This window comes from Triticum aestivum, chromosome 3D (genome assembly GCF_018294505.1).
Source record: "Triticum aestivum cultivar Chinese Spring chromosome 3D, IWGSC CS RefSeq v2.1, whole genome shotgun sequence".
NCBI lineage: Eukaryota > Viridiplantae > Streptophyta > Magnoliopsida > Poales > Poaceae > Triticum > Triticum aestivum.
Window position 1 is genome coordinate 529,534,867 of NC_057802.1, and position 19,242 is coordinate 529,554,108.

Sequence of the window (19,242 nt, forward strand, 5' to 3'; positions counted from 1 at the left end):
GTCTAAGGAAAAGATACTTGACATTGGAAAAGCTCTAGCAAACGAAACTACACGATCTTTTATGCTATGCTTAGGATTGGGTCTTGTCCATCACATCATTCTCCTAATGATGTGATCCCGTTATCAATGACATCCAATGTCCATAGTCAGGAAACCATGACTATCTGTTGATCAACGAGCTAGTCAACTAGAGGCTTACTAGGGACATGTTGTGGTCTATGTATTCACACATGTATTACGATTTCCGGACAATACAATTATAGCATGAATAATAGACTATTATCATGAACAAAGAAATACAATAATAACCATTTATTATTGCCTCTAGGGCATATTTCCAACACCATGAGGGTGGAGGGCGCGCCTGGGGGGGTAGGCGCGCCCCCTACCTCATGCCTTCCTGGTTGATTTCTTGACGTAGGGTCCAAGTCCTCTGGATCACGTTCGTTCCAAAAATCACGTTCCTGAAGGTTTCATTCCGTTTGGACTCCGTTTGATATTCTTTTTCTGCGAAACTCTGAAATAGGCAAAAAAACAGCAATTCTGGGTTGGGCCTTCGGTTAATAGGTTAGTCCCAAAAATAATATAAAAGTGTATAATAAAGCCCAATAATGTCCAAAACAGAATATAATATAGCATGGAACAATAAAAAGTATAGATACGTTGGAGACGTATCATTGACCGATAAAGATCTTCGTAGAATATGTAGGAACTAATATGAGGATCCAGGTTCCGTTGTTGGTTATTGACCAGAGATGAGTCCCGGTCATGTCTACATAGTTCTCGAACCCGTAGGGTCCGCACGCTTAACATTCGATGACGATCGGTATTATGAGTTTATGTGTTTTGATGTATCGAAGGTTGTTCGGAGTCCCAGATGTGATCACGGACATGACGAGGAGTCTCAAAATGGTCAAGACATAATGATTGATTTATTGGACGACTATATTCGGACACCGAAAGTGTTCCGGAGAAGTTTCGGATAAAACCGGAGTGCCAGAGGCTTATCGGAACCCCCGGGGGAACTAATGGGCCTCGATGGGCCTTAGTAGAGAGAGAGAGGGGCAGCCAGGGTAGGGCGCACGCCCCCGCCCCCTTGAGTCCGAATTGGACTATGAAGGGGGGCGCCCCCCTTTCCTTCTCCCTCTCCCTCTCCTTCCTTCCCCCTCTCTCCCTTTTGGTGGAAACCTACTAGGACTTGGAGTCCTAGTAGGATTCCCCTCTTGGGGGCGCGCCAAGGAGGGCCGGCCGGCCTCCCCCTTGCTCCTTTATATACGGGGGCAGGGGGCACCCCAAGACACACAAGTTGATTGTTTAGCCGTGTGCGGTGCCCGCCTCCACAGATTTCCACCTCGGTCATATTGTTGAAGTGCTTAGGAGAAGCCCTGCGTCGGTAACTTCATCATGACCATCATCATGCCATCGTGCTGACGAAACTCTCCCTCGACCTCAGCTGGATCTAGAGTTCGTGGGACGTCACCGAGCTGAACATGTGCAGATCGCGGAGGTGTCGTACTTTCGGTGCTAGGATCGGTCGGATCGTGAAGACGTACGACTACATCAACCGCGTTGTCATAACGCTTCCGCTTTCGGTCTACGAGGGTACGTGGACATCACTCTCCCCTCTCGTTGCTATGCATCACCTAGATGGATCTTGCGTGTGCGTAGGAATTTTTTTGAAATTACTGTGTTCCCAACAGGGAGAGGGGACGGCTCAGAAACGAAAGCAGCGAGAAGATACTCAACGCTGGTATACCGCATGCTCGGGCGGAGAGTGTTAGCCCCAGAGCGAGTCATTGGGCGGGGCAGCGGGTCCGGGGCGGCGGCGGGTGATGATGGCGAAAAGCCCGCCGCCTCTGAGGCCGCGGGCGAGGCCGCGAGAGACGCAGAGAGGCGCCGTGGGCGCCGGGGACACCGAGGATGTCGCGGGTGTCGGGGACGCCGAGGGTGTCACGGTCGGGGAAGTCGACCCGAGGGGGGCGCGGCCCCTGAGGCAGCCAAACGGGGAGGAACTCGAATCGTGGCGCGGGGAGCGCCCTCAAAGCCGGGAGGCGGCCCAAGAGAAGCACGCGAGCGGCCGTCACCGCGAGCGGGCAAGGCCGCAACATCCGAAGGTACCTGCTGAAACGGAAAGACCATCTCATCAAAGTAAACGTGTCGGGAAGTGATCACCCGATGGGAGATAGGATCATAGCAGCGGTAGCCTTTGGTGTTGGGGGGATAGCCAAGAAAGATGCAGGCCAAGGACCTAGGTGCGAGCTTATGCGGAGTAGTGGAAGCGATGCAAGGGTAGCACAAGCAACCGAAGATGCGTAGCTCAGCGTAGGAGGGTGGCGTGCCGAACAAAAAGTGATGAGGTGCAAAATTCCCGCGAGTGCGACAGGGACGAATGTTGATGAGTAGTGATGCGGTGGCAAACGCGTCGGGCCAAAAACGTGGTGGCACGTTGGCGTGAAAAAGAAGCGTGCGGACGCAGTCATTAAGAGTGCGAAGTACGCCTCAGTGCAGCCATTCTGTTGCAAAGTGTACGGGCAAGTGAGACGAAAAATCATGCCGTGTGTGGCGAGGAGGTTGCGGATGGCAAGATTATCAAACTCCTTCCCGTTGTTTGTTTGCAACGCATGGATGGGACGGCCAAACTGCGTGGATACATAAGAGTAGAAAACGGTGAGAGTGGCAACAACATCCGACTTTCACCGCAATGGGAAGCTCCACACATAGTGCGAAAAATCATCAAGTATAACAAGATAATAAAGATAGCCCGTGTTACGTGCAACAGGAGAGGTCCAAACATCACTATGAATTAACTCAAACGGGTATGATGCAACATGCGATGAAGTACTAAAAGGAAGACGCATATGTTTGCCGAGGCGACAAGCATGACAAGTGTGATCGTCGATCTTATTACACGTGAAGGAAAAACACCGAAGAATATGACGAAGGGTGACGGTGTTGGGATGTCCTAGACGAGCATGCAGGTCCACTCCGGTGGAAAGCGCCATGGGTGCAGCAACGGAGGAGGTGGATGGGTGGACCGGGTAGAGCTCGTCGGGGCTGACACATCGGTGGAGCACCATCCGGGTATGGGCATCCTTAACAGAAAAGCCAAACATGTCAAATTCAATGGTGACGGGATTTTCTCGTGTAAGAGAACAAACGGAAACAAGATTTTTAATGATGTCAGGAGAGACAAGTACATTAGAAAGATATAATGGCATGGAGTTAGATGGAAAAGCAGCATGACCGACATGACTAATGGGCATGGAAGAACCGTCGCCCACGGTAATGCGAGCAGCGGTGTGAACGGGTGAGCAGCGAGAAGGTTACCGGGGTTGGCGGCCATGTGAGCCGTGGCTCCGGTGTCCATGTACCAATCGCCACCGCCAGTGTACTGCTGCGGCATGGGGGCAGTGTGGAGGGCCGCTAGGTGTTGGAAATATGCCCTAGAGGCAATAATAAAATGGTTATTATTATATTTCCTTGTTCATGATAATTGTCTATTGTTCATGCTATAATTGTGTTATCCGGAAATCGTAATACATGTGTGAATACATAGACCACAACATGTCCCTAGTGAGCCTCTAGTTGATTAGCTCGTTGATCAATAGATGGTTACGGTTTCCTGACCATGAATATTGGATGTCATTGATAACGGGATCACATCATTAGGAGAATGATGTGATGGACAAGACCCAATCCTAAGCATAGCACTAGATCGTGTAGTTCGTTTGCTAAAGCTTTTCTAATGTCAAGTATCATTTCCTTAGCCCATGAGATCGTGCAACTCCCGGAAGCCGTAGGAATGCTTTGGGTGTACCAAACGTCACAACGTAACTGGGTGGCTATAAAGGTGCACTACAGGTATCTCCGAAAGTGTCTGTTGGGTTGGCATGGATCGAGACTGGGATTTGTCACTCCATATGACGGAGAGGTATCTCTGGGCCCATTCGGTAATGCATCATCATAATGAGCTCAATGTGACCAAGTAGTTGGTCACGGGATCATGCATTACGGAATGAGTAAAGTGACTTGCCGGTAACGAGATTGAACGAGGTATTGGGATACCGACGATCGAATCTCGGGCAAGTAACGTACCGATTGACAAAGGGAATTGTATACGGGATTGCTTGAATCCTCGACATCGTGGTTCATCCGATGAGATCATCGTGGAACGTGTGGGAGCCAACATGGGTATCCAGATCCCGCTGCTGGTTATTGGCTAGAGAGGTGTCTCGGTCATGTCTGCATGATTCCCGAACCCGTAGGGTCTACACACTTAAGGTTCAATGACGCTAGGGTTATAAGGAAGGTTTGTATGTGATTACCAAATGTTTTTCGGAGTCCCGGATGAGATCCCGAATGTCACGAGGAGTTACGGAATGGTCCGGAGACGAAGATTTATATATGGGAAGTCCTTATTCGGTCGCCGGAAGTGTTCGGGGGTATATCAGTATTGTACCGGGACCACCGAAAGGGTTCCAGGGGTCCACCGGGAGGGTCCACCTGCCCCGGAGGGCCCTATGGGCTGAATATAGAGGGGAACCAACCCCTAGGTGGGCTGGGCGCCAAACCCCTCTAGGGCCCATGCGCCTAGGGTTGGGGCGAAACCCTGGAGGGGGCGCCCCCTTGGCCGCCGCCCCCCCCCCCCCCTCTAGATCCATCTGGAGGGGGCCGGCCCCCCTCTCCCTTGCCCCTATAAATAGAGGGGGTGGGAGGGCAGCCGCACCACATCCAAGGCGCAGCCCTCCCCTCCCCAACACCTCTCCTCCTCCGCGTGAGCTTGGCGAAGCCCTGCCGGAGAACTGCCACTCCACCACCACCACGCCGTCGTGCTGCTGTTGGAGCCTTCTTCCTCAACCTCTCCCTCCTCCTTGCTGGATCAAGGCGCGGGAGACGTCACCGGGCTGCACGTGTGTTGAACGCGGAGGCACCGTTGTTCGATGCTTGGATCGGATTCTGCCGCGATATGAATCGCTACGTGTACGACTCCTCCAACCGCGTTCTTGCAATGCTTCCGCATCACGATCTTTAAAGGTATGAAGATGCACTCCCCTCTCATTGCTAGTAAACTCCATAGATTGATCTTGGTGATGCGTAGAAATTTTTTAATTTCTGCAACGATCCCCAACAGTGGCGTCATGAGCTAGGTCTATGCGTAGTTTCTATGCACGAGTAGAACACAAGTTGTTGTGGGCGTCAATTTTGTCAATTTACTTGTCGTTACTAGTCTTATCTTGATTCGGCGGCATCGTGGGATGAAGCGGCCCGAACCAACCTTACACGTACGCTTACGTGAGACAGGTTCCACCGACTGACATGCATTAGTTGCATAAGGTGGCTAGCGGGTGTCTGTCTCTCCCACTTTAGTCGGATCAGATTCGATGAAAAGGGTCCTTATGAAGGGTAAATAGAAATTGGCATATCACGTTGTGGTTTTGGCGTAGGTAAGAAACGTTCTTGCTAGAAACCTATAGCAGCCACGTAAAAATTTGCAACAACAATTAGAGGACGTCTAACTTGTCTTTGCAGCAAGTGTCATGTGATGTGATATGGCCAGAAGGATGTGATGAATGACATATGTGATGTATGAGATTGATCATGTTCTTGTAATAGGAATCACGACTTGCATGTCGATGAGTATGACAACCGGCAGGAGCCATAGGAGTTGTCTTAATTTATTTATGACCTGCATGTCAACTGGAACGTCATGTAATTACTTTACTTTATTGCTAACCGTTAGCCATAGTAGTAGAAGTAATAGTTGGCGAGACAACTCCATGAAGACACGATGATGGAGATCATGATGATGGAGATCATGGTGTCATGCCGGTGACGAAGATGATCATGCATGGCGCCCCGAAGATGGAGATCAAAAGGAGCAAAATGATATTGGCCATATCATGTCACTATTTGATTGCATGTGATGTTTATCATGTTTTACATCTTATTTTCTTAGAACGACGGTAGCATAAAAAAGATGATCCCTCGCTAAAATTTCAAGAAAGTGTTCCCCCTAACTGTGCACCATTGCGAAGGTTCGTTGTTCCGAAGCACCACGTGATGATCGGGTGTGATAGGTTCTAACGTTCGCATACAACGGGTGTAAGCCAGATTTACACACGCAATACACTTAGGTTGACTTGACGAGCCTAGCATGTACAGACATGGCCTCGGAACACAAGAGACCGAAAGGTCGAGCATGAGTCGTATAGCAGATACGATCAACATGAAGATGTTCACCGATGATGACTAGTCCGTCTCACGTGATGATCGGACACGGCCTAGTTGACTCGGATCATGTATCACTTAGATGACTAGAGGGATGTCTGTCTGAGTGGGAGTTCATTAATAATTTGATTAGATGAACTTAATTATCATGAACTTAGTCTAAAACTTTTACAATATGTCTTGTAGATCAAATGGCCCACGCTAATGTCAACCTCAACTTCAACGCGTTCCTAGAGAAAACCAAGCTGAAAGACGATGGTAGCAACTATACGGACTGGGTCCGGAACTTGAGGATCATCCTCATAGCTGCCAAGAAAGCATATGTCCTGGAAGCACCGCTAGGTGAAGCACCCGTCCCAGCAAACCAAGACGTTATGAACGCCTGGCAAACACGTGTTGATGATTACTCCCTGGTTCAGTGCGGCATGCTTTACAGCTTAGAACCGGGGCTCCAAAAGCGTTTCGAGCAGCACGGAGCATATGAGATGTTCCAAGAGCTGAAAATGGTTTTCCAAGCTCATGCCCGGGTCGAGAGATATGAAGTCTCCGACAAGTTCTACAGTTGTAAGATGGAGGAGAATAGTTCCGTCAGCGAACACATACTCAAAATGTCTGGGTTGCACAACCGCTTGTCTCAGCTGGGAGTTAATCTCCCGGATGACGCGGTCGTTGACAGAATCCTTCAGTCGCTCCCACCTAGCTACAAGAGCTTTGTGATGAACTTCAATATGCAGGGGATGGAAAAGACCATTCCTGAGGTATATTCGATGCTGAAATCAGCGGAGGTGGAGATCAAAAAGGAACATCAAGTGTTGATGGTGAATAAAACCACTAAGTTCAAGAAAGGCAAGGGTAAAAAGAGCTTCAAGAAAGACGGCAAGGGAGTTGCCGCGCCCGGTAAGCAAGCTGCCGGGAAGAAGACAAAGAATGGACCCAAGCCTGAGACTGAGTGCTTTTATTGCAAGGGAAACGGTCATTGGAAGCGGAACTGCCCCAAGTACTTAGCGGACAAGAAGGCCGGCAACACCAAAGGTATATGTGATATACATGTTATTGATGTGTACCTTACCAGTACTCGTGGTAGCTCCTGGGTATTTGATACCGGTGCGGTTGCTCATATTTGTAACTCAAAACAGGAGCTGCGGAATAAGCGGAGACTGGCGAAGGACGAGGTGACGATGCGCGTCGGGAATTGTTCCAAGGTCGATGTGATCGCCGTCGGCACACTACCTCTACATTTACCTACGGGATTAGTTTTAAACCTCAATAATTGTTATTTAGTGCCAGCTTTGAGCATGAACATTGTATCTGGATCTCGTTTAATGCGAGATGGCTACTCATTTAAATCTGAGAATAATGGTTGTTCTATTTATATGAGAGATATGTTTTATGGTCATGCCCCGCTGGTCAATGGTTTATTCTTATTGAATCTCGAACGTGATGTTACACATATTCATAGTGTGAATGCCAAAAGATGTAAGGTTGATAATGATAGTCCCACATAATTGTGGCACTGCCGCCTTGGTCACATTGGTGTCAAACGCATGAAGAAACTCCATGCAGATGGACTTTTGGAGTCTCTTGATTATGAATCATTTGACACGTGCGAACCATGCCTCATGGGCAAAATGACCAAGACTCCGTTCTCCGGAACAATGGAGCGAGCAACCAACTTATTGGAAATCATACATACTGATGTGTGTGGTCCAATGAGCGTTGAGGCTCGCGGTGGCTATCGTTATGTTCTCACCCTCACTGATGACTTAAGTAGATATGTGTATGTCTACTTGAAGAAACACAAGTCTGAGACCTTTGAAAAGTTCAAGGAATTTCAGAGTGAGGTTGAGAATCAACGTGACAGGAAAATAAAGTTCTTACGATCAGATCGTGGGGGAGAATATTTGAGTCATGAATTTGGCACGCACTTAAGGAAATGTGGAATTGTTTCACAACTCACGCCGCCTGGAACACCTCAGCGTAATGGTGTGTCCGAACGTCGTAATCGCACTCTGTTGGACATGGTGCGATCTATGATGTCTCTTACCGACCTACCGCTATCATTTTGGGGATATGCTTTAGAGACTGCCGCATTCACTTTAAATAGGGCTCCGTCGAAATCCGTTGAGACGACACCATATGAATTATGGTTTGGTAAGAAACCTAAGCCGTCGTTTCTAAAAGTTTGGGGATGCGATGCTTATGTCAAGAAACTTCAACCTGAAAAGCTCGAACCCAAGTCGGAAAAATGCGTCTTCATAGGATACCCGAAGGAAACCATTGGGTATACCTTCTACCTCAGATCCGAAGGCAAGATCTTCATTGCCAAGAACGGGTCCTTTCTGGAGAAAGAGTTTCTCTCGAAAGAAGTAAGTGGGAGGAAAGTGAAACTTGATGAGATGACTCTTCTCGAACCAGAGAGTAGCGCAGCACAAGAAAAATGTTTCTGTGGTGCCTGCACCAACTAGTGAGGAGGTTAATGATGACGATCATGATCAAGTTACCACTGAACTTCGTAGGTCCACAAGGACACGTTCCACACCAGAGTGGTACGGCAACCCTGTCCTGGAAATCATGTTGTTAGACAACGGTGAACCTTCGAACTATGAAGAAGCGATGGCGGGCCCGGATTCCGACAAATGGCTTGAAGCCATGAAATCCGAGATAGGATCCTTGTATGAAAACGAAGTATGGACTTTGACTGACTTGCCCGATGATCGGCGAGACATAGAAAATAAATGGATCTTTAAGAAGAAGACAGACGCGGATGGTAATGTGACCATCTATAAGGCTCGGCTTGTCGCTAAGGGTTATCGACAAGTTCAAGGGGTTGACTACGATGAGACTTTCTCACCCGTAGCGAAGCTGAAGTCCGTCTGAATCATGTTAGCAATTGCCGCATTCTATGATTATGAGATATCGCAAATGGATGTCAAAACGGCATTCCTTAATGGTTTCCTGAAGGAAGAATTGTATATGATGCAGCCAGAAGGTTTTGTCGATCCTAAGAATGCTGACAAGGTGTGCAAGCTCCAACGCTCAATCTATGGGCTGGTCCAAGCATCTCGGAGTTGGAACATTCGCTTTGATGAGATGATCAAAGCGTTTGGGTTTACGCAGACTTATGGAGAAGCCTGTGTTTACAAGAAAGTGAGTGGGAGCTCTGCAGCGTTTCTCATATTATATGTGGATGACATACTATTGATGGGAAATGATATAGAATTCTTCGAAAGCATAAAGGCCTACTTGAATAAGTGTTTTTCAATGAAGGACCTTGGAGAAGCTGCTTATATATTAGGCATCAAGATCTATAGAGATAGATCGAGACGCCTCATTGGTCTTTCACAAAGCACGTACCTTGACAAGATATTGAAGAAGTTCAATATGGATCAGTCCAAGAAGGGGTTCTTGCCTGTATTGCAAGGCATGAGATTGAGCATGGCTCAATGCCCGACCACGGCAGAAGATAGAGAAAAGATGAGTGTCATCCCCTATGCCTCGGCCATAGGGTCTATTATGTATGCCATGCTGTGTACCAGACCTGATGTAAACCTTGCCATAAGTTTGGTAGGAAAGTACCAAAGTAATCCCGGCATGGAACACTGGACAGCGGTCAAGAATATCCTAAAGTACCTGAAAAGGACTAAGGATATTTTTCTCGTTTATGGAGGTGACGAAGAGCTCGTCGTAAAGGGTTACGTCGACGCTAGCTTCGACACAGATCTGGATGACTCTAAGTCACAAACCGGATACGTGTATATTTTGAATGGTGGCGCAGTCAGCTGGTGCAGTTGCAAGCAAAGCGTCGTGGCGGGATCTACATGTGAAGCGGAGTACATGGCAGCCTCGGAGGCAGCACATGAAGCAATCTGGATGAAGGAGTTCATTACCGACCTAGGAGTTATTCCCAAAGCGTCGGGCCTGATGACTCTCTTCTGTGACAACACTGGAGCTATTGCCCTGGCCAAGGAGCCCAGGTTTCACAAGAAGACCAGGCATATCAAGCGTCGCTTCAACTCCATTCGTAAAAATGTTCAAGATGGAGACATAGATATTTGTAAAGTGCATACGGACCTGAATGTCACAAATCCGTTGACTAAACATCTTCCACGAGCAAAACATGATCAACACTAGAACTCTATGGGTGTTCGATTCATCACAATGTAACTAGATTATTGACTCTAGTGCAAGTGGGAGACTGTTGGAAATATGCCCTAGAGGCAATAATAAAATGGTTATTATTATATTTCCTTGTTCATGATAATTGTCTATTGTTCATGCTATAATTGTGTTATCCGGAAATCGTAATACATGTGTGAATACATAGACCACAACATGTCCCTAGTGAGCCTCTAGTTGACTAGCTCGTTGATCAATAGATGGTTACGGTTTCCTGACCATGGACATTGGATGTCATTGATAACGGGATCACATCATTAGGAGAATGATGTGATGGACAAGACCCAATCCTAAGCATAGCACTAGATCATGTAGTTCGTTTGCTAAAGCTTTTCTAATGTCAAGTATCATTTCCTTAGACCATGAGATCGTGCAACTCCCGGATGCCGTAGGAATGCTTTGGATGTACCAAACGTCACAACGTAACTGGGTGGCTATAAAGGTGCACTACAGGTATCTCCGAAAGTGTCTGTTGGGTTGGCACGGATCGAGACTGGGATTTTTCACTCTGTATGACGGAGAGGTATCTCTGGGCCCACTCTGTAATGCATCATCATAATGAGCTCAATGTGACCAAGTAGTTGGTCATGGGATCATGCATTACGGAACGAGTAAAGTGACTTGCCGGTAACGAGATTGAACGAGGTATTGGGATACCGACGATCGAATCTCGGGCAAGTAACGTACCGATTGACAAAGGGAATTGTATACGGGATTGCTTGAATCCTCGACATCGTGGTTCATCCGATGAGATCATCGTGGAACGTGTGGGAGCCAACATGGGTATCCAGATCCCGCTGCTGGTTATTGGCTAGAGAGGTGTCTCGGTCATGTCTGCATGATTCCCGAACCCGTAGGGTCTACACACTTAAGGTTCGATGACGCTAGGGTTATAAGGAAGGTTTGTATGTGATTACCGAATGTTGTTCGGAGTCCCGGATGAGATCCCGGACGTCACGAGGAGTTCCGGAATGGTCCGGAGACGAAGAATTATATATGGGAAGTCCTTATTCGGTCGCCGAAAGTGTTCCGGGGTATATCGGTATTGTACCGGGACCACCGAAAGGGTTCCGGGGGTCCACCGGGAGGGTCCACCTGCCCCGGAGGGCCCTATGGGCTGAATATAGAGGGGTACCAGCCCCTAGGTGGGCTAGGCGCCAAACCCCCCCTAGGGCCCATGCGCCTAGGGTTGGGGGGAAACCCTGGAGGGGGCGCCCCCTTGGCTTGGGGGGCAAGCCTCCCCCTTGGCCGGCCTGCCAGGGGGTCGGTGGGAGCTGCTGCTGTGGCTGGCACAGTGCCCCGGCCTGGGCTGCCGACTGCTGCCGCTGTTGCTTGCGGCCACGGCGGCCACCACGGCGCTCGGCGGGTGGCGGCTGCGGAGCCGGCTACTGCTGCGGGTAGGGGAACCCGTGCGGGGGCGGAGCCTGGAAGGGGCCCGGTCCGGGCCGCGGCTGGGGGGCCGGGACGGTGGGCGGGACGCCGCCATGGGTACCGGCGATGAGGGCCGTGTGAGTGGCCCGCGTGCGCGACATCCGTATCCTCCTCTCCTCTAGCTTCAGGTACGCCACGACCTTGGGGAAAGTCGGGGCGGTGATGAGGCGGATGTTGGAGGCGGCGTTCTCGAAGTCGTCGTTCAGGCCGGCCATGAGTGTGCTGAGAAGAAGCTCGTCGGAGACCTTCTCACCGAGGTCACGGAGCTCGTCAACAAGCTTCTTGAGGCGCATGCAATAATCGTCAACGAGCGAGTCATGCTGCTGACACCCAAAAAACTCGCCGTGCAAGAAAACCTTGCGCTGGAGCGCGTTGTCGGTGAAGAGGCCGTTGAGCTTGGTCCAGACGGCGTGAGCGTCATCCTCGGCAGAGACCACCGTGTGGAAGAGGTCCTTCGAGATGGTGGTGTAGAACCAACGGATGAGAGTGGCGTCGATGGTCATCCACTCCTCATCGTCCTCCATGAACCAGGAATCCACGGAGCCATCGATGTGATCCTGGAGATTGTACTCACGGAACACAAGGGAGAAGTACATCTTCCAGGCGTAGTAGGTGGAGGTGAGATGATTGAGAACGACGGGAACCCGATCGAGGATGTTGAGATCGCGGATGATGACGGGATCGGGGCCGGCGAACGGGTTGGTGCCGGTGGTGCCAGAGGAACCGGGGGAAGCCATGGGTCCGGGAGGGGAGGTGGTGCAGTGCGGCGCGGGGAAGGCGACACGGCGAGGAAGAGGCAGCGCGGCGTGGCAGAGGCGACGCTGCTAGGGCGACGACGCGTTTAGGGTTTGGGAGGGAAGGACAGAAGCGGGTAGAGTGGGCGGCGGCGTGGAGACGCGGCGGCAGCGGCGGCGTGGTGTGACAGCGGAGGCGTCGTGCGGCGGCGGCGGCAGAGGATTAGGGTTTAGGATCGGAGGTATGATACCATGTTGGAAACGAGAGTTTTGGCAATGCAACTCGATGTGTTGATCGGTGCATAACACACGTATATATGGAGTACAAAATGGGCCACAACCTCAACTATACAATGACTAGAAGGTGGACCGAGGCATACAATATACATGCACAACCATATATTCAACAGTGCGGATCTTTGGAACATGAGGGTCAATGCAACTTCAAACAAAAAGAGTCATAACTTTCTGAAACATTTGGTAAGAGACATGGCCTAACATAATACTTGTGTAAAATGTTTCGCCGGTGAATGACTCTCATGATATTCTCGGCAAAAATAAATAAAATCGCAAGCCTAAAAAATGTGAATAATACTTGCTCCACCCCTTAATATAAGAGTGTTTTCACACTATTTTTTTGCATGGTAATACGTGTCTTATTCATATTATAAAGAACAAAGTACAAGTCACGTAAGGGCCGACATGACAAAACTTAAAAGATAGTAGAACATCTCTAAACTTGACACTAACGCCCGTCACCTGCCTCCGGCACCACCACAGCAGCGACCGAAGAAAAGAATGACGGATCACCTCCTCATCCGAGTTCGACGCGGCTCCATCGCTGATATACAGCTTTGCGGACCTCCAAGGTGGCTCACCAAAAGTGAAGCCATTGCCGTTGAACGAATCAGACCGGGGCAACACCCCGGACACGCCATCGAACTCCAGATCTGGCACTCCACCACGACTAAGACGCCGAAGGAGGAAACTATACCTACCATCCACGAACCACGAACCCAGCACACGTTCCGTCTTTCAGATGTCGTCGATGCAGAGCACAATCTGCATCCGCTCCTGGACTACCTCCCAAGCTCCACGCCGACGCTGGAGCAAAAGCCGTCGCAACAACGGAGCCCGAGGACACATGTCCAACACGAGGATGCCGCCGTCGCCACGCCATCCTTGCTTGAACAGTCTGGTTTCCAAATCCATCTCCAACCATAGGACCGATGGCCTCGTCGGGGAAGGATACGAATAATCTTTATTCAGCGCCGTCATCGTCACTGCTGAAGCCAAGACGATAAACAATCTAAAAACCTATACTACAAGGGAGTAAAAACGATCCATGCGCGTGGATCCGGCGACCCCCTCACCACGGACGACCGAGGTCGCCAGCGGAGGGGAGCCGCCGGAGGACGGCGCTGAAAGATGGCCTCTCCTGGCGACGGCTAGGGTTCCAGCCGCCAGGGAGGAGAGAAAAACGATCTAGTATAGTGTTACTTCCTTCATCTACTAGTGTTTTTGACACTAGTAATCTACTAGTGTTTTTGACGCTGATAGATGAAGGAAGTAACTTTATATAGTACTTGTTTTGTTTTTTCCCGTCCAGAAAGAATACCAAGGTAGTCATTCCTTTGGGAAACTTTTCACCCGAGTAGTAAAGGTTCTATCATTATCAGGCAATGCGGTTCACTCACTCGACCGGTTTACCCCACCACCACCACCACTGTGCGTCCGTTGGTAGTACGTAGCTATACCCGTCCCGTCCGCACGCAAACGCAACAGTGGTCGTCTACCCATGGCCAATCCACGTTTGTTTGTATTTACTACCGGAACTAGAGGCGGCAATGGCTGATGGATTTGGGCGTCGTTGCGAAGCTGCCAGGACGAATCCGGCTAACAGCGGTACGGGCCGGAGACGGAGACGGAGGCCTCTGATTTGTCACTGGCGTTGCCACATTTGGATTAACGTCTGCGTTATCATCGAGTTGAATATTATTGGTATCACCTGATTGATCGAAAGAGAAAGAAAAAGAAAAAGGAAAGGGAAACGATTGTTTTCATCTGGTTGATTTCTTCCTCCCGTAAACCGCTCCCTCTGCTCGACACGTGTCGTACTGGCCCACGCACCGCTCTCCATTCTTATCGCTTCGCACGAACCACAGGCCGCACAAACCACGCCTTTTCCTCTGCTTCATCCCCTACCTTTTTCTCCAGCTTCTGGATCTCGCCATTTCTCCGCTCCGGCAGCTCGTGCCCGCCGTTACGCACAACTAGCTGCTGCAGGGAGGGGGGAGTGCTGCGGTCATGGAGTTGCGGCACGCGGGGGAGAGAGTGGAGGAGGAGGCAGCCAGTGCTGCAATGGAGCACCGCTGCGCCGGTGGCGGCGCGACACTGAAGCTTCCCTGGTGGCCAATCGGGGGTGCTGCGATGGGAGATGCGACGGCAGCCGGTGCTGCGATGGAGGAGCACCCACATAGTGGGGCGCTGCAATGAAGCGTGCGGCGACCGTCGGGGGGCACGTAGCACCGTCACGCCGGTGGCGGTGCTGCACTAAAGCTTCGCCGGCGGCCATGCGATGGGGGCACTACAGAGAAACATACAGCGGCCGTCGAGGTGCTGCGAAGGAGCACCGCCGTGCCGGTGGCAACGCTGCACTGAAGCTTCGCCGGCGACCACGGGTCCTACGACGGGAGGTGCGACGGCAGCCGCGCGATGGGACGCTGCAGTGAAGCATGTAGCTGCTTCAATGGAGCTTCGCCGGCGCACGGCGGAGCTGCAGTGCAGCGCGTCGTGCTGCGACCGGTGGACCTCACCGGCAACGGGAAGCTGCAGTGCAGCGGACCTTATTGGCGCGGCGGAGCTGCATTGCGACACGTTGTGCTGCGACCGGTGGACCTCACCGGCGGCGGGAGCTGCAGTGCAGCACATCGCTGGTGTGGCAGAGCTGCAGTGCAACGCATTGTGCTGCGTCCGGCAGGCCTCACCGGCGGCGGGAGCTGTAGTGCAGCGGACCTCACCGGCGACGGGAGCTGCAGTGCAGCGTACGGCGACGACGGTGGCTATGACCCGCGTGAATTGAGCTTTGCCACAGCGGCTGCTGGAAGGCGACGTTGCTGCCGAGAAAGGCGAGGGACAGAAACGCTGGGAGGGGCTTGATCCGCCATCCATCAGTGGGGTAATCAGACGGCTGTCAACCCGACGGATTTTCTATCAAAATCAGTCGGTTGACGCCTAGCACCGGCCAAAAGAAAATCGTACTAGTAGGGCACTTAGCGTCTGTCTGGAGACCTGCACGTAGTACTGACTTTCGGTCACCGTTCATGATTCTCAAAATGGGTATGAGATACCCTATCAGCAGATGTAGTACGTGTTACGAGATATTAGGGCGTGTGCAATTTGCTTTTGGTACGGGCCTTCATAGCCTTGCATGGCCCTTCTGGGATACAGTATTTTTTTTTTAGTTTAAGCATAAGAGGAAGAAATGTACTTGGGCTGATAAGTGGGGTTTATTGCCTTCTAAGGAGCTGATTTTGTCTTGATTAGCACTTCCACAAATTTCCCTAGAAAAATACTTCCATTTTTTGTTGCCATAAATTCTAACTTGATGGCACTCAACAGTAGGATATCTTGAGGTTTTTCTCTTTTAAGTTACCCGCAGGAGCAGCAATGCCTTTTAATCAGACGAATGTTCATTGTTTACATCTATTTAGGGCCTGTTTGGTTCCAAATAAGTCACCCACTTATAAGTCGAAAAATGAAAAAAGTGACTTATTTTACCAAACATACCCACTTATAAGTCACCCCAACTTATAAGTCATAAGTTGCTCCACCCCAACTTAAAACTTATAAGTCATCCCCTTTGCGTGGGTTCCATCACCTTTATTAAAAAAACAAGGTGGGAATGTGTGGTCAGGTGTCTTATAAATTAGATGGCAACCAAACGGGCGTGACTTATGAGTCACTGGTTTTAAGTCACCTGACTTATAAGTCAGGTCACTTATTAGAACCAAACAGGCCCTTACACCAGTTGAAGGGTCAAGGCAAGAGATGCTCATAACGATAAGTGGACCGCGCCAGAGAAACCTTATCCACCTCATTACAGTTTTTCTTTTGCCTTGCGTCACGTTATGTTTGCAATATGTTTGCGGCGGTGGTACTCCAGAATGTCGATGAGACGGTAACCTCATGTTCTCCTTGGCTCTTTAGATTGAGAGGTTTAGGGTTTGATCGTCAATGTCTTCGTTTTGGGAAGGTGGAGGCGATGTGTTTATAGTTTGGTTCTCCGGTGCCACCTCTTATTACATGGCTTGCCATCGTTGCTTTTGGCGGTTCCACGGGGACAGCTCGCGAGCTTGTGTCTCATGGATCTGGGCATCAGGATCCGTGCAGTTTTGCGATGGCCTTCATCCCCCGTTCCAATTTCTCGGCCGTTGGTCCTTCTAGATCAACGTCGTCGACGTTTCTTGATAGAGTTAGATGACTTCCAAGATGCACGCGTGCATACGACTCTCCCGTTTCACGAACGGCGCGGAACTCCTGTCGCGACAACATTTTTCGTGGCGTCGTCATGTGCATGTCCAGGAGGACGATAAATCCTCAAGGACCGGAGCTCAATTTTCCTTTTTGGGGGCTTTCTGTGCAGTGCTGTTTTTTTTTCTTTCTTCCAATATGGAGAACAGAAAAATCTGAATTGGGTTATACGGTAGGAGCAACAACAGCAGCAGCGAGTGGGCCGGCGTGAGGCGTCCACTACACTACTGAGCTGAGCGGTTCAATGATGTCAGTACACCGTACGGCAATACATATTTATGTTTTGAGGAGCACGTTTGTTGAACAAATCTCACAGGCAGGCCAATCATAAGGCCAATTTCAGCGCGTGACCACATCCTATCCGAGTGCGTCCGTTTGAGATAGAACGGACGAATAGCGCGGCCCAACGCGCGGCCTAAAAAGGACAAATGTCCGGATTTCGTCCGTTTTTGATCCATTCCTGGCCCAAACTTGCACCGAGTTTGGGGTGAAACGGACATCACGCGGACGGGCTCGACGCACGCCCTTGTCCCCCCGTGGCCCGCCTGTCGGGGACACTAGCAGTCCATTTGGTTCCAACGCCTCCACCCGCTCTCCCCCGTCCCACCCGGCCGCCGGCACCGCTACTATTCTCCGGCCGCCTCCTCACTTCTCACCCCCCGGCAGTCCATACGAAACCACGTCTCGACATGGCTGCCACCACGCCCGCGCTTTCGTAGGAGTTTTGGCCGTCGCTTGGAGGAGATTTGGCCGTCGCTGTCGTAGCCGGTGGTAGAGGGAATACGACCGCCGCCGACGTTTATTATGGACCACGGCGGCCACGGCAGCTTTCGACGAGTGCTCCAGAGCGGCCAGTAGCCGGCCGCCAACCACCCCTGCTGCATCGAGGTGATCATCGCAGCCTCTTTGCTACCACGACTGCAAGGTGTTTGACACTTTGCCCACAAAGGTATGGACAGTGGAGATGAATTTTTCTTCCACCACTTCATTTATTCATCGGACGATTCGTCCTCGGATGATGAAGATCTTGTGGTGGCTGCATTGGTCGTTCACGCTCACATTGAACGGCAGCTTCCTCGGTACATGGGTCACTCACTAGTTGTGCTCCCAATCTGAACCGCAACAGGGAGAGAGGCCACGCCCTGCTCTATGCCGATTACTTTGCGAACACCCCGCTCTTCAAGCCGGATAAATTCTGTCGCCGTTTTCGTATGGCAAGGCATGTGTTCAATCGTATCCGAGAGGGAGTGGTTGCTCATGACCCATACTTCAAGTGCAAGACGGATGCCCTTGGCAAGCTTGGATTCTCCTCTTACCAGAATTGCACCGCGGCCATCCACATGCTTGCATATGGAATTCCAGGCGATCTGGTTGATGAGTATGTGCGTATGAGTGAGTCCACATGTCTGCTGTCACTGTACAAGTTCTGCCAGGCCGTGGTGGCAGTGTTTGGCCCTGAGTACTTGAGGCAGCCAAATGCCGCTGATACAGAGAGATTGTTGGCGACCAACGCATCTAGAGGCTTTCCAGGCATGCTTGGCAGCATAGATTGTATGCATTGGGAGTGGAAGAACTGTCCATTTGCTTGGCAGGGCCAGTACAAGGGGCATGTTAAAGCGTGCACTGTCATATTAGAAGCTGTGGCTTCGCAGGATCTTTGGATATGGCATTCTTTGTTCGGCATGGCAGGTTCTCACAATGATATCAACGTGCTGCAGCATTCTCCAGTCTTCGCAAGGCTTGCAAAAGGCCACCCCCCACCTGTCAACTTTGAGATCAACGGCCACCACTACAACAAGGGATACTACCTACCAAGGTGAGAAGAGAAAGGGATTTGCCCAAATGCAAGAGAGTGCTAGAAAGGATGTGGAACATGTTTTTGGTGTGCTTCAATCCCGATGTGGTATCGTTCGAAACCCTGCACTGACATGGGATGAAAAGAAGCTTTGGGAGGTGATGACTGCTTGTGTGATCATGCACAACATGATCATCGAGGACGAGCGTGATGACAGGATCTTCGACCAAGGATTTGACTATCAAGGTGAAAATGTTGAGCCCCTGCACCAAGAACCGGCTACGTTTGAACTATTTGCCCAATTTCATCGTGAAATACGTGATTGGCACACTCATTTGGATCTTC